This window comes from Dipteris shenzhenensis, chromosome 18 (genome assembly GCF_047967505.1).
Source record: "Dipteris shenzhenensis isolate YYH24624 ecotype China chromosome 18, Dip_SZ_1.0, whole genome shotgun sequence".
NCBI classification, from domain to species: Eukaryota; Viridiplantae; Streptophyta; class Polypodiopsida; order Gleicheniales; family Dipteridaceae; genus Dipteris; species Dipteris shenzhenensis.
The window spans coordinates 15,964,796-15,981,302 of record NC_141613.1 but is presented as its reverse complement, the minus strand read 5'-3'; positions in this window follow the sequence as shown (position 1 = coordinate 15,981,302).

Sequence of the window (16,507 nt, the reverse complement as noted above, 5' to 3'; positions counted from 1 at the left end):
CAGAAATATATTGACGAAGGCTCGTGCTGTTCTAAATGTACACAGCTTGTTTTAGAGTCTTTATACCGCTTCCGAGTTATTGAGAAGTGATGAAGAGGTTGAAATCCTCAGTTTTGACCGACACCTAATTATTTTTAGCTCGATTGGATTTTTTGAACCACTCTTGGTTCAAGAAGCTCCCCAATTTTGTATGAATTATGTTCTCAATTGTCTTGTTATTAAATTGATAGCATTTTGGTTAATTTGGTTTTGATTTGTAACTAAGTGGCATTTATAATTTGATTGGTTTTTTCAAATAACGTGTACTTTTGTTCCATATATCTTGCAATTTTTTAGATATATGGTACATTGAGGATGCTTGAGTCTTTGTTACATCTTAAATTGGACTTAACTAAGACAATTGGATTTCCCTTTCTCAAATCTTGGTGAATAGATTCGTGTTTGGTTTCTATTTGAAGTTTTAATCTCGATGTGATTGTGAGTTATGATGTTTCTTCGAGTTACCGTTTGGACATATGAAGGTTCTTATTGATTAGACCAGGATGAGTCTTGTTCGATACCTTCTTTGAATCATGTCCAAAGGCGGGGTCATTCTGATTCTCACTCTTTTAGTTGATGTCATGGATAGTCGGGATTCAAGAGTTGTTAGGGATGCTACCTATTGGGTTTTCTTCTTTGACCTATTGGTTAGGGTATTGTAACACAAGGGGGTGATATAATCACATTAAGAAAAGGATTGAGAACGGATTTGCCACTCTAACTCAATCTGGGATCATTTGAGTTGAAGAGGGATTTGCTACCTTGATTCATTCATATTGTCCATTGAGTTTTTTATTTGCAATATACTTTGGTGGTATGGGACACTAAGGTATGATACATTTAAGATTCTCTGATGTGGCGGTATAATCTAGCGTGAAATAATACCCAAGGACCTCTAGGGTGAAGTACAAGTAGGCTGAATTGAATTGGGGGCAACTTATTAGATTTTTTATGAGGGCTGACTAAGATTCTTTACCTTGAGAGAAGCCATGTAATTTTTGGGTTCAACCCTGGAGCTCCATAGTCTAGACTCAATCTCAGGGAGGGTTACCACATCTCTTCTGATGATGGTCTGTTAGTGCCTTGTTTGGAACTTGGTGTTCCTAGATAAGAGATCCTAAGAACGGGATGATCTTGTGATCGGAGCAGTTTATTGTGCACAAGTTCATACATGGTATTCGATAGTGGATCTTGTTTTAAGAGATTTCGGATTGTATGGTTCCGTAGTCTTTGGATCACATAGGATGTTTGGTTGACTATATACATGTCTAGAACAGTACCATTGACTGGATATAGCCAACTGAATTTTTATTGATTATCCTCATGTAGGGGCATTCTGAGGATAGATTAGGGGACCATATTTTTGGTCAGGATTTTGCCCATTGATACTTCCATGAAGATTCTTCCATCATGAGTTATGAACTGATACCTAATTGTTCGGCGACAGAAAGTCTATCATGTATTTCAACCCAAGAATTTGAATTACAAGGGTATTTTGTTCAGGGATTTTTTGAATACTAAGTAATTTGAGAAATTAGGGTCGATAGAAATTGCAACCCAGAAATTGACCTCAAGGGGTTTAATTGATGGGGTTGTTCGAACAATGATTCCTTAATCTCAACCTAAGATTTTGAGTTCAAGGGTATTCAGCATGATGAATATTTTTTTGCGAATTCCCAGCTAGAACTCAATAGATAAGGTTGATAGAATCATTTACCTTTAGGTACAAATTTTACAATGCTTGTGTATGGATATGTCAACGAAACTAGCTTTCTGGATTCAGGCGTTACTTGATTTCTCAAGGAGAATACTTGACGATATGTAACCTTGTTTAGATTGAGACATTTACTTTCCTTGGGTTGATTATCAAAGATTGTGGCTTTGCCCTTAGATTCTCTTTGATTTGAATCTCATAGAAAGTATGGCACACTCAAACTGATAGTCAGAGTATAGTTATTGGCATTGACTCATCTTCACAGCGAGTTTTCGGGCTTTCTGGTGACTTATGAGTGAGTTCTTAGAGGAAGGTGAGTATGTCATGTGCATGGTGTACCTAGGGTTGGATAGCAAGTGAATGTGGGTTACGGGATAGCATAGGGCTGGATGGCTATTTTTAGCTGAGATTGCTATATATAGAGATTGATTCATATATAGTGCTCACTTTATATGGAGGGAGTTATTCATAGCATTGTGCTATCTATAGTAGGTTTCCTTCTATATAGAGGGAGGGCCAGTGCTATTGTGTAGATCAGTTGAGTGCTCCTCAACTGATGGATGGGGCTTGGACCCAGGCTGGGACTCTGGCCATGTACATGGCGGATCATAGGTGGTGTATCAAAAGGTCCTTTGGACGGGCTCAGGTGGGTTAGATACGGGGCTATGGATGAGTCGAGCTATAGCCCACATGCTCGAGGGTGGTTGGGAGGATCGAGGCAACTGCACTATGATTTTGGGGACGAGATTCTAGGCCAATGATAGGGTGAGATCATGTGGGGTCATGTCAAGTTGGAATGGGCACGGACTTCACGATTATGCATGTAGTTAGTCTCATCATGCGACATGTGTCAGGAGTTACAGAGGGTAGTGGTAGGACGGGCATTGGATTTTCTTTTAATTTAGGAGCATATGTTCTCAGCATCATACATCAGTCTTCGCCGCCACTTGCTCCCGGGACGAGGCCCAGAGGTGCGGTCCCCCGAGGTAGGCCACAGTGGAGGGGTTTGCATTTTAGTTCCCCAAGCAATGGCAGGGGCGAGCTTATCTCATAGGACGAGCAGTTTGGATGGGCCTTGGAGTGGGTGAGTTCAGAATTGGGATCTTGAATATGTGTGCACGTGCATGTAGACACCACCGCCTTGCGTTTTTGGAGACTGTTGACCGAGTGCCTTCCAGATGTTGACTCTTGGATCGTTGGAGGAGACTTTAACAACTTGGAGTTTGTAGAGGATGAGTAGGGAGGTGCTTCTTTCTTTGAGATGCCTTTGTGCGTGGTCTCACCCCAAGCGCAAAGTCCTGGAAGCTCCTCCTTTAGCGGGGGCCACGCACATGAGGTTAGTGGCAAGAGTCTTATCGTTGGGACTTAAAATATATGCAAGTAGATACCATCAAAAATATATGCCATACAATAGATATATTTTTGATGGGAGCCGAGATTTGCTTCATTGGTAGATGGTTAGGATAGTGGGCCATTTTGACAAGGATTGATTCATCGACTCTCCTAGCTTCTCTAATTCGGACGCCCCTAGTGCGTCTTTGGCTCAAGGAGGGCCGGTCCGTTCGAGAGGTCCAGTGTGTCCGGGTGAGTGGCTTTGGCCATCTAGAGTATACTACACAGAGAGAGTGGAGGACATGGCCACTGTCTCTTAAACGACATCGATAACACGACGGCTCCAGGTGTAGGCATCGGCGTGGACTCCTTCAAGAGAGAGACATTGGGCTGAGCAACAGGTGCCTCCAGAGGTTAGATCTAGATTTTGGACAACATTATGGTCTAGCCTACGGCCACTAAAGATCTCTTATTTCTTTTGGTTGGTCGCCCACGAGGGTTTACCCATAGGTCCTTAACTAGAGCAGATGCAGATGCGGTGGATGGGTGATGCCACCGCTGCATGGAGAGTTCTGGAGATGATCCCGCACTGCATATGGAGTTGCCCTAGTGGTCAGAGGATTTGGTTGGGATTCCTTTGGATTGTGGCACGGATGCATAGGATTCAAGTGGGTCTTCACGTTGGGCATGGTGGTCTAGTTGACAGAACAAGGCCATGCATTCCACATTGATGAGGTCTCCTCGCCTACATCATCTCGGACTTAGTCTCCAAGTCGTGGCACCTCACGTGGGACCCGTTGTTGAGTCCCAACCTCCCTTAATGTCTCGGTTCTGATACCATAATCCCCTTATGCGCAGCATTAGCCAAACACGACCATGGCACGGGCCGACCGTTGAGTATCCCATTGAACCACGCCCCACTGGGCAAGCCCTTAGGCTTCACGGTCTTCGGTCCACAGAGTCACACGGGTCACCAAGACCCCAGGAATGTCCACCGTGCAACATCCTGATCAGCCCACGTTTCCTTCTTGGTTAGCAGCCTTTACGTGGGTCGGCACGCTCCCCTTCGGACTCACCACGAGTCTCGGCTCGGTACCCAACGGTTCACGGTTTATACAATGGTATGGAGAACAAACATGGCCCTCATTGTTCCTCACTCACTTTCATGTGCACTCAACCCGTCACATTTTGCTTTCTCGTGCATGTGCTTCAACGTGCACCACAAGATCACAACCCACAAGATGGCATCATGATGTTACTTGCAAGACGGTACTAAATGGAGTGCCAAACGGTCGCTAGAACGCGCTTGATTGCAATAGAAAATATATACAAGTAAGAGGGAGCATAAATGGCCGTTGACGTTTTCGTCATCGAAATCAACCTCGCATGAGAGAGCACTATCCTCCATTTAGTAGTCGCTAGCTGCTAGGCATCGTGGCGCCTCCCTTTGCCATAGAACACTCCGAACACTCACGATAGGTCAACCCTAACGTTGACTTTTCTTACACACTCCCCTATTCAAAATAATTGATGTCCTCATCAATTAAAGGGAGAGCGTAGTTGTGGACTATACACAAAAGCCTAGCCTCACTAAGGTGACTTGAGTGAGTGGCCACACACACACACAAAAGCCTAACCTCGATCCGAGAACATCTTGAATGAGTGGCCACACACGTGCTAGTATGGACTCTTAAGTGGACGTCAAAATTTGCCTTCTCCTCATAACGGGGGGCGAACAATGTAAAGAATAACGTCTTCTTACAACACTTTGTTACAACACATTTTACAAAGAAAACGGTGCCTCAAGCTTCAACGTTTTAAGAGGTCACCGCATATACATATTGCTTCAAAAAAATGAAAATTTAGCCGTTTGCATAAATTCCCCAGTCAAAATTTTCAACCTGCCAAAATGGTGAAGTCAAGACGTGACGTTGCTCCGGGCCAATGTTTCCAACCCACAAGCAACATCAAATTTGGAAGAGGCCCCCTTGGCCGGATTTGCCTTGGAAGCCCACGTATGAGATGAATAAGCCAAGCATCACCTGGCCATAATTCCCACCCCGCTTTCAACATGATATCATGAAATGATTGCGTCGGGCCAATCTTTCCACCCCGCACACAGCATCAACTGACCACTTGCCACCTGTCCAAGTGAACCAACCTGCTCACCTGGCAAGAACTTCCAACCTGCCCATAGCAAGATATGCCCTGACGGCTTGGTCTTTCTTTCTGCACCTGTCATCTCCATTGGCTTAGGCAATAAGCCCAAGTAACAAGGAGGAAAAGATTTCGAGCCCATGCTTAGACTCGTCTTTGACTCTTCTAGTTGGATCATGACGTTAATGCACCGCTTCCATTCTTTCCATGCGTCTTGCCACGCTGACTTGGAATATTCATGCATAACCCAAGAGAGAATTTTGTGTTTTGGGAGAACATGACTTGTGCGCTTTGCCGTTTTCTTCACCCTTCGCGCCACTTCTCTTCCTATCCCTCTTCGTATCATCCTCACCCATTCTACACAAGTCCTTCTACCTCGCTGCGGCTTCTTCTCATCACGTTCTTCTCTTGAACACCGCACCTCATTGCACCTTGGACCTTTTGGCGTGCATCTTCTTTCAGCTCCCCAACCTAGACCCTTCTCCTCGTCGTCTCTTCATCTTGGCCCTTCTTGACCTCACCCTGCATCTTGTTTTGCTCCCTTAGCCTACGTCTCACCCTGCACTTATGCATCCACCTTCCACCTGTTTGCCTCACCTTGCCCTTCTTCATCGACCGTTTCACCCTGAAACCTTAGCCTTTGCATGCATCTCTTCATCCTTCCCGTCGTTCTACCTTACCTTCCTTTGACCTCTTTTCCTTCTGCCGTTTCCTCTTCTCCTTCCACCGTTTCCTCTTCACGCCTTGGCCTCATCACACGTCCCTTCATCCCCTTGGTCGTCACCACCTTCTTCTCTTCTTCCTCCTTACAACTTCAACTTTGCACTATGGCCTCACTTGCATCACGCCTCTCCGTCTACCTAGACCTGCACCTATTCTTGTCTTCACCCCATGCTCCTCCACCTCGCCGTTTTCCCTTTCCACCTGGACATCTCTTCTGCACATGCCTCTGCGTTGCCACGGGCTTCTGATTGCTCTCTTGACCTTGCCCCAGTGCCATTCCTCTTCATCCCACGGCTCCACTTGCCACTCCACTGCACCTTGTGCGCCTCTCTTGAACATGTTTGATGTTTCCCGTGCCTTGTGCGCCTCCCTGTCCTGTCACTTGTCCGTCGTTTTTGGTCACCTGTCCACTGCACGCGCCTTGTCGCCTAACCCTGTCACCTGTGCTTCCTTACCACTGTTTGCGCCTTGTGCACCTACCTGTTTCACTCTCGCGCCTTGGTCACCTCCATGCCTTGTGCGTTTTTTGCCTTCGCCTTCCCGCCTACCGTGCCACTTGGTCTTGGACCCACACCTCTTGTGCTCATCACAACCTCCTCACCTTGAGCGTTTATTTGATTTGACTTTGGTACGACACTGCTCTTCTTTTCTTCAGCGCCTCTCGTCCCATCATCGCGCCTCTCGTGCCTCTGGACTCTGATACTGCACCTCTCGTGCCACCTGTCTTCACCAATGCACCTCCTGCGCCACTACCTCCACACCTCGCACCTTCCGCGCCGTTTGCTATGCATCTCACACCTCCCGTGTTGTTCACTATGCACCTCGTGCCTCCTGCGTCGTTCACTCGGTGCTTCGTACCTTTCGTGCCACCCGCTTGAGGCCTCGCGCCTTCTGCGCTGTTCACACCCGCACTCCTCATGAGCTGTGTCCACCTTGTGCTTCGCACCATCTTGGGTCTCGTGTCTTTTGTGCCACCCATCACCTCGGTTGGACGCCAAGTCACCCGTTTGTCGGTCGTCTCACTCGGGATGCACCTTGCACTCCCACGACACGGTTTCGCTTCCCTGCCTCCACTAGTCATCCCTTTTGTCTCTTTGGCCGCCGTTCCAGATCCATGCACACCTAGCTTCAAAGCCTCTCCCAAGGAACACCGGTTTCTCCTGGTTAATGGGAAGGACGTATCCACATCTTCCCCACTTGAGACTTTCGACGTGTCGTCCGAGTACAACCCATCCGAGTCCTCCCCGTCTGATTTGTCGCGATCCACTAGGCATGCCTTTTCCCTTTCTGCTCTGGCCGTCCACCATCTCTCACTCCACCGGTGCCGTTTTTCCTTCTTCGAGTCCTCATCTTCACTTTCACTCTCCGAGCCGCTCTTCGACTCACTCGCCGTTTCATCCTCTGTTTCGCTCTCGGACTTCTCTGCGCCATTCTCCAACTCCTTCACATAGAGCTCCATCACCAGCTTGAACACGACCATGAACTCACGGTGCCACCTGGTTGTCTCACCCTCGGTGTCATATCGTTGCACTAGCCGTTCCAAGTACCCCATGTCCTTGCTTAGGAGCGTGTTCACCCACTCTGGAACTGCCCTCATCACATCCACTGCAGCTTCCATCTCCGGCTTCCCACTCCTCATCGCCCGCAGTATCGCCTCCTTCCCATGTGCGTAAGATTGACTTCGCCCGTTACGTGACGAGCACTCACAATATTGAGCTACATGAGGTGATCCCACGTGTTCGGCATTGTCTAGATCGCATCTCATGAGTTGCTCCACAAGGAAAGAGCACTGGGAAGAGAGAGAGAGAGAGAGAGAGAGAGAGAGAGAGAGAGAGAGAGAGAGAGAGAGAGAAGAGGTGAGAGTGTGAGCTTGGTGAATGGGAAAGGAAACATAGGTGTGGAAGCAATAAGGAGGGAGTAGACAGAAGACACCAATGCTTGGAAGCAAGAGATCTTGTATTTCTTACAATGCATAATGAGCTCCAAACCCAAAAAGTTGGCTTCTATACATGACCCTTGTTCAAACCCTAATTCTAACCTAATTCTCCACTAGCCTCTATTCTCACTCTTTTAGGTCAATGTGACCCAATGGCTCTATTCTTTGCTAGTCCTAGTGGAGGGAACAACTTACATGGCTCATCTAATCAATGGTATTACATGTCTTTTCCTGCAAATCATGAGATATTACAAGTATTTTCACATATATTTGCTAGAGGTAGTTGATCAAGCGAGCAAAGAAAAGTGAGTGATCCAATAAAGTGAGCAAAGAATTGTTAGCAAACCATGCATGATGTACCTAGTATGAAAGAGTGCATGGCACTTATCACGGTGCTTTTAAAAAAAGTTCACACACATTGACTCAAACCTATTGAATAATCACCAAACCTATGTCTCAAACCATAGTTTTCAAGGTGATAGACCATTTAAAAAAAGGCCTTTTGGACCATTTGGGCAGCATGTTAACATAGTGTTATCTAACTTAGAAAAATAAAATTTACATGTACCGTCTTAAAACATTTGCTAAACGCTAGAAGGAAATTAACGAGTTCACAGCACATTGTCGCCAAGCTCATTCCAAGAACTAATTCACTAAGAAACTATAACAAAAAGTATGCATGTCCACCCACATAGCCCATTTGATGCCAAATTACCATTTACTTCTTGCAACCCTCATCATCAATAAAGTGATTGCAAACATGTGGATGATTTGCTATTGATCCATCGTACATGGTATTTGATGACATCGATGTTGCCATCGCTTTTGCATAACATGGTAAAACACTACATTAAAACATCAAATTCAAAGTATAATGAGTTAAAGAATGAATCCTAAAGCATACATGTTAACATGGTAGCATGATTCTAACTTTGATAAAAGCAAAACTGATGATGTTTGCATCATTCAAAGACAATGAGGAAGTTCAATTGATACAATGGAATGACTATAGTCCAAAGCCAATATCTCACTAGTCATCAAAAGGGTTATTGGTAGGGCTTATGACATAATCACCTCCACCAATAGGTACATCCTACATTATCATCAACATAAAAAGAAAAGCAAGGTCGATTGGAGGCATAGCATGCTCACATTAGAGGCGCAGTACCACACAGCGACAACCCTCCTAGAACACACAACAAATTTAAGATACAAGAAACAAAGTGCAAGCATCTTTGCATCCCTCCTCGAGCCAAATGAGAAGACAAAGGCAAGATTGTCTTCTCTGCTTTCGGAACATACTATCCACATGTCATCCTCTAGTTGTATAGCAAAAAGCTTTTGAAACAATGACCTACTTGCTGAGAAGAACAAAGTAGGTATCTTGCTCATCCTATGCATGAACATCAATAGGGAGGAATGCATCTACATTCAAGACAAGAAATAGATTTAGAACTTAAGGACGATCGATTACATATTTTGTAGTACACTCCAAGTCAAACACACTCATAGGGATATGCTCTCCATGTTATGTAGTAAATCGATATTGTATCTTGTCATGAATAACAACACGCCTTGCAACCTCCAAGCCTTGCACCTGAACATAACATTCCAACCAAGTCAAGCAAGGTCTTGCAAATACAAGGTAGGAAACCACACTCATGCTAACAACAATCACGGCATTGCAAAAACTGACACTTGATCCCCATAACTTGAGGTAACTTGAGGATGTTGCTCTAAATGCAACACAAAAAGACATAACAAAGAAACCTCAGATGGGACATATGACTGCCATCCATCCAATGTATGCTAAGCTAGTAGCAGCCACTCCTAGTCCATGTCTGACGCGATCCTCAGTCAATATGTTCCACATAGGAACACCACCTCCATCCTTAAAAGGTAAGTCTAGCAGAATGAAATAGGCAACCCACCATACCTTCTTACCCATTTTCATGTAGGTTCTCTCACTACTCGCAACAACAAGAAAAAATCATGGATTTGTGAGTACTTGTCATCCTTATTCGCCATAGCACAAATTAGCCCCCATGGAGATGTAATCTCCCACCAAGCATCCATACAATGGTGAGGCTATTGTAGTCATAGCAGTGATGTAGGCTGGTGATCCATAGTACATGTAGGTCATGATCACCTTAGCCACTCGCTTTGTATCTAACACAAAACAAACATTTCCAAAACCCTTCATGACCAGGTCACGATGAATAGGAGGAAATTTTGCATACCATCATGTTGGCTTTCTTCAACATCTTGTTGAACATAATCCTGCACCTCCAAAGGTGGGCTATCCACAATAATCTCTACATGCATAACATCCTTCCCTATAAATTTTTATGTGGAAGCAAATAAAAAAGCCTCACTTGCTGTATTTTTTGTTTTGTGATCCTACTTCCCCTTGGATTGGATCTTTGCCCACATCCACTTTTGGTTTTGAAGAATGCATTTTGAACATATTCCTCTCCCTATTGAGGACTTGCCTAGATGGAAAATGAATCCACCATGGACAATTGTTCAGCTCCCATTGGGACAAGGAATGCATGGATGGTGGGTACATGCATGATGAAGGGTTTCCAATCTCAATCCACCCTCTAGCTTGGGCACCTCAAAAAATTCTGGCTGATTCACGAAATGAAGAACGTTCCTAAAAGAAAAAGCACACTCATAGAAATGAGTCAAAACTCCTTTCACCACAACACCTCTCTTTATATAATTCCATTCAATGAATAGCTTGATAGAGATGATTTTAGATAGATAGAACAAATAATTGAAAGTGTATTACTACGTGAAAACATGGGTTGCTTGTTCTAGCTTTGTCAAGTTTTTTGATAGGGGCCCATCTCCTTTATTAATCCCCTTTTTGTCCAACTTACCCTCCGTAGCTCTAAGGGAAAAAAACATGTGCTTCCTCCCCTCCAGCTTGATGTCCTCAAGGTACTATTGAAGGGAATACTCTTGAGGGGTTTGGAGAGGTTGAACAATGCTTACAACAGCAAGTAAATCCTCTAAGAGCCATGAATTCCTTCTCAACTTTCTCCAGAAATACCTCTAGAGATCCATCTGTAAAACATATAAGAACAAGGATAAGCCAAAGATAGCAATGAACATCAATAAGTTTTTTTCATTACAATTATGTTATACTAAACATGCACTTTGTATTCTATATCTCCAACGGGCATGAAGTACATGTCCTTCATGACTTTGTTAGATTCTAGTCTAGTGACAAAAACACTAATTTTTTCTCCATTCTCAAGTTAGCATTAGCAAGTGACCTCAATTTTTCCAAAGTGACACAAGAGTCATGCCCATCATAATGTAATGAAAACAACCTTAACTTTCACACATCCCCATGTCTAGATCAATGCAATTCAACACCTACACAAAACTCGAACAAATCAACCAAGTCAAAATAAAATAAAAGAGAGAAACCTTGGATTCCAATTCCAAAGCAACTCCCACCTTTCCCATTCTATTCGAAATTCTTTTTTGGATAGCTACCCGTTGTTTGCCTTTGATTTCACCTATTTGCTCTTTTGGGACTTATTTGATATTCTATCCATTGCTTTAGTTCAGAGTTGTATTCAACCTACATGAGAAGCATAATGTCATGAAACGTATTCTAAAAAACAAGGCCTTGAAGTCCTCTTGAACATAACCACACTTAGGTAGCTGGAATACAAGTTGTGCCAAATAATCGCGGGTCAAAGGAGATAATGGTTTCTTCCCCTTGGATTCCATTGTTCTCCATTTCTCTATCACTTGGACTTCCTCATGAGTTCATGATTCCATGAAGAGTTGAGGATCACACTCACTAATGTTGTTAGCATTTGTAAGTGTGTTTCTCAACCTAGGCTTGATGATGGCATGTTCATTTAGCCTACAAAAAATATATAGTTATCATATCCCCAATTACAATCACTTGTATTTTCTAGTTTGCTTAATGAACCACCAAATCATGCTTGTACCTAAGAGAAAGACTCCTTTCACTAGAGAAGAGACTTACGAATTCATTCTCAATAGCCCAGACAAGAGTGATATCTGACTTGTTTTTCTAGGCTTAATCACAGTGCAAACAACTCTAATGTGCCTGGACCTGGTGCTTCACGTATCAGCGACATCCAGGCCATAGTGCGATGGTTCCCCTCCCAACAAACATAAAACATTTTTTGTGAAAGGAACTTGTACTCTTTTTTTTTAAATATTTATTTCTCAAAGCTAGCCTCAACTTTCCTCCATATAGGTTCTTCAAGGATACTACTATGTTAAAGTAGAGAAAGACAACTATACACTACTTGATTGTAAACTAGTTGTTTTTGTTTACTCACAGCTAGTTAAAAGAATTGAATTTTTCATGGATCTGTTAAGGGTACCTCAAACCTATTTTGTCTCTCACATGAGATATAGGGTATCTATCTCTATCTTTGTGTCTCGCTCTCTCTCACCCTAGGCACATGGAGGACTTTTGGCAAGTTTCAAGCAAGATCAAGCAAAAAAGGCAATTGAATACCTACCGGATGCCTGACTGATGCTAATGGACTACAAAGTCAGTTTACTATTGTTTGCCACATGAGAGGGTCAATACCACATGATGTGCTATTCACTTAGGCATGCCTGACCATCCAATTAAAAGAGAAGAAAGTCATGTTTCAAATATGCATGTTGAAGAAATGGCTTCCATGAGAGCTCAATTAGATGTAAGCACATCATGCAAGAATATTGAAGTTGTAGTAGGAAAGGATCGAGAATGCCAAGAAAGAGAGCCATGGGGGGATGGACTCTTACAAGATTTAAAGAGAAGCCGCAGGATACCATTTTTGCAAAGCATAATGTTCTCAGGCCAGCTGTGAGACGATAGTCAACCACATGTATTCTATGACCCTTAGTCATATTCATCATGTGAAAGGTGGGTCACTATGGATGCTTATGTCTATGACCCTTACATTCATGAGCTATTAGCAATAGCCACTTGTGAGCTTAAGGTCCAAGATACTAAAGCACATGTATGATTTTGGTTTTATTGTAGACTCAACATGACCAAATTGGTTGGCTATGTGGACAGTGTTTAATGGAGGGCCCAAAAATAAAATGGTGGTGGGTAAGGAAAGAACATGTAGCTTTCATTGGGAGATGAGTATGGCAGAGCACACTCGTCGATGCATCAAGCCACAATTTCATGAGGAGGACAAGATTTTGTGTTGCAATTGGAAGAACACAAGGATTGACAATGATGCTAAGGCTTGCAAGAAAAAGGTTATGGACTTTTGGACTATACGACATGTAAAAGATCTTGAGTTGCCATTTCTCTAAACATGGTTGGCCTTTTGGGACATGCGTGTTAGTCAATGGGGCTCCATGTTTCTGGGGTGCAATATGATGATAGAGGTTTTATTTCTATGGTGAATCTCTTTGAGAATAAGCACAATGCCATGAGAATACAACAAATATATATCCTCATATGAAGCTAGTGCAACAGACCTTGCATTGAGTGTGTTGGAATGTGGACATTATTGTGCCTACATCAAAGGAAGAATTCTAGGTACTGGTCTTGACTTGAAGCTTTGAGAAAAAGATTTATGGATGGTGGTTCTGGAAGAGCACATAGAAACAAAGTGCTTGACTTGACAAAGGCTGCATAAGAAGAAGCAGGTATAAAATCCTTAAAGATGGAAAGACCATTGATTGAGCTAGTTAGTGCAAGACGGGAAAGGGGTATGGGCATCCCCTCTAAAGATAATAAGCATGGTAGTCATCAACAAAACTATATAATTGTGACAACATAGAGGGTTGTGGGTATAAAGAGACAACCCACTTTATTGGGGTAAGGACTACAAATCTATTGTAGAGAGACAAAAGTTAATGAAGGTAATTAGGCAATAAGAAGAACTAGTCCCCATATTGTTGTCACATGCGTTAGGATCTTACTAGGCATAAACAAAAGATGCGGGGATTTAAAAATGCATTAGATAAACAAGCACAATTTGGAGTTCCTGCACCATGCTTCAAGGGAAGATGTGCGCAAACCCAGGAATCTGATGTAAGAGTAAAGTCACCCACCACTACTTCTCTATACGGTTGAAAACCTAAAGAGAACGTATTGAAAAATACCTTCTTAATACCAAGTGCGAAGGGGCTAGCCTTGAGCATTGCACTCGCCACTCCAAGAGAGCCAAAAGCCACCAGAAAGAAACCTCATCCCAATTATCAAACATGAAAAAGGACGAGGATGAGGTGAGGAGGTAAGACAACAAGCATCCACAGTCCCTAGCTTGTGATCCGGAAGGATTGGGCCCAGGACTGAGTGGAAAAACAATGGTGTAGCTCTCAAAATCCACATCCTTTTGAAGCTGCAATAACTCATCTTTTGAAAAAATGCACATTCTACCAGCCGGTGGAAGTGTCGAGGATTGCCTGAATGGGTGGCCATTCGTCAATCAAGTGTGGAGGGCCAACTCAAACAATGATAGATCCAACCGTCACTAAGAGGAAAGAAGGGAGGGGGGGGCGGAGGGACTGGAGAGGAGAGAAGGGAGGGGAGGGACTGAGAGGAGAGAAGGGAACGGGAGAGGGCAGGCAGTAGGTGGCGGGGGCACAGGCAGAAGGGGAGGGAAGCAGGTGAGGAGAGGGGCAGAGAGGCAAGCAGCGGGTGCAGAGAGGTAGGCAGCAAGGAAGGGAAGCAGGTGAGGAGAGGGGGGCAGGGGAAGGCAGCGAGAGGCAGCAAGGGCGGAGGCCCAAATAAAAAAGAATCATGACCAAATTTTTTAAATTACAATTTCAGAAACTGGTGGCCACAATGTTTTGCAATAGTAGAAATGAAAGGGGAAACAAAAAGGAGAGCTATGCACTCGTTATTTGTTTCTTGCACAATGCACAATTTCATGTTTCACATTGTGAATGCACATTACTGAAAAATGCTTGCACTCTTTACAACTTTGATCATGGATCCTTGGTGAGTCTAGGTCTCTACACTTCACTCTTCAGATTTCATGTCCAATTCACTTCGCATAAATTTACCACGTAAACCATTACTCATATTATATTCTCAACCAAGTTGTACCATAGAGCTAAGTTTAAAGGGGTTTCCTTTTTGTGCATATCTTTGATCCAACCACCCTCTTCAAGGTTTTTGCAACTAAAAGTGCAAGAATATGTTTGCATGAAACTTACGAGAGAAAAGACCCTTTCTTCTACCATTAAGGACTCTACAGGTTTTGCAATCTAATTGTAGGCACACATGGGTTGTAGACAAGTCCGTTCATGGTGTACCAAGAATGTCTCCAAGAAAATGGAAAATTGATGTTGGTGAATGTGTTGCAATGGAGGAGCAGATTCAATTAGAGAAGCGTGGTTTTGTACTTCAAGAAAACAGAATCATTGAAGGGAATGAGGAAAGAAATAAGGTTGCAATGCTTAGCCAAAGTTGATTATTAAAAGTAGTACGACGAGACCTTCTCATTGTGATGGATGAGTAGTCAAATGGAGGTCACAGCTCAACAAGAAATTCAAACAAAAAATAGAGAAGGAAAAAGCATTAGATGCACATGTAACCCGTTAGTGAGGATGTCATAATCCCTGATGAATCGCATGTATTTAATGTCACAACAACAGCATCAATTGTAAGAGGTCGCACATATTTTGTCACCATTTTACAGTATCCACGATGCACACGTCATGACTTCATAGGGAGAGCAATAAAGCCTTGCAAACATATAAATTTTATTTTTATTATTGTGCTTATGTTGAGTGATGTTGTTCACCAATTTATACAGCAAGAGTCTCTCACTAAGCTTGAGTTGTATCAATCTTTTAGTAGTCCAAGAACTCGTTGAAGGTGTTGTATGCTCTTGCAAAAGATGCAACTATGGTGACATTGCACTTAGTATGCCGAAAAAGCCATGGAGCCAAGGATAAGTTTTTCTTTGCATAAGGTTGCAAATATTTTGTATGACACATACTTATAGAGCTACCAATATAATGACATTTTCAAAGCTATTTGCACAGCTTTTTACACAAAATTGCATCTTTGATTCTAGTTACATAGCTTTTTTGTTATCTAGAAAGGTTAAAGTTCTTTCGTATTCAAGATTTCCATTGGATATTTGTTGTCTCTAAAAGATACAAGACCTTTTCAATTAAAAAAAGTGAAACTACATTTCATGCTAATTGTTAAATCCTAAACCATTTCACATTATTCACAATATCTATGATGCACATATCATAACTTCATAGGTATCTAGAGAAAAGAAAAAGGAACCCTTCATGCCTTGGATTGATTCTTTAGAAATTTTTGTTAGCCTTAACCCTTTCTTAATGGAGGACTTTTCTAATGTTTGATCACTTTTTCTTGCTGACTTATTTATATTTTGCTCAATTCTCCTTGCTTGCTTTATGGTAATCCTCTATTTGCCAAATGACATACTCTTAATCAACCAACAAAAAGTTGTGTTAGGAAATATTCCTTTGATGCACTCATTAACAAGGAGACAAATGATTGGATCAATGAGCACAACGAAGACATAGTTGTTGTCAAGCCGGGGTGGTCTAAAGACTTAAATTAAGGAGATGCAATGGTCACTGACTTGGGAGATGATGAATAC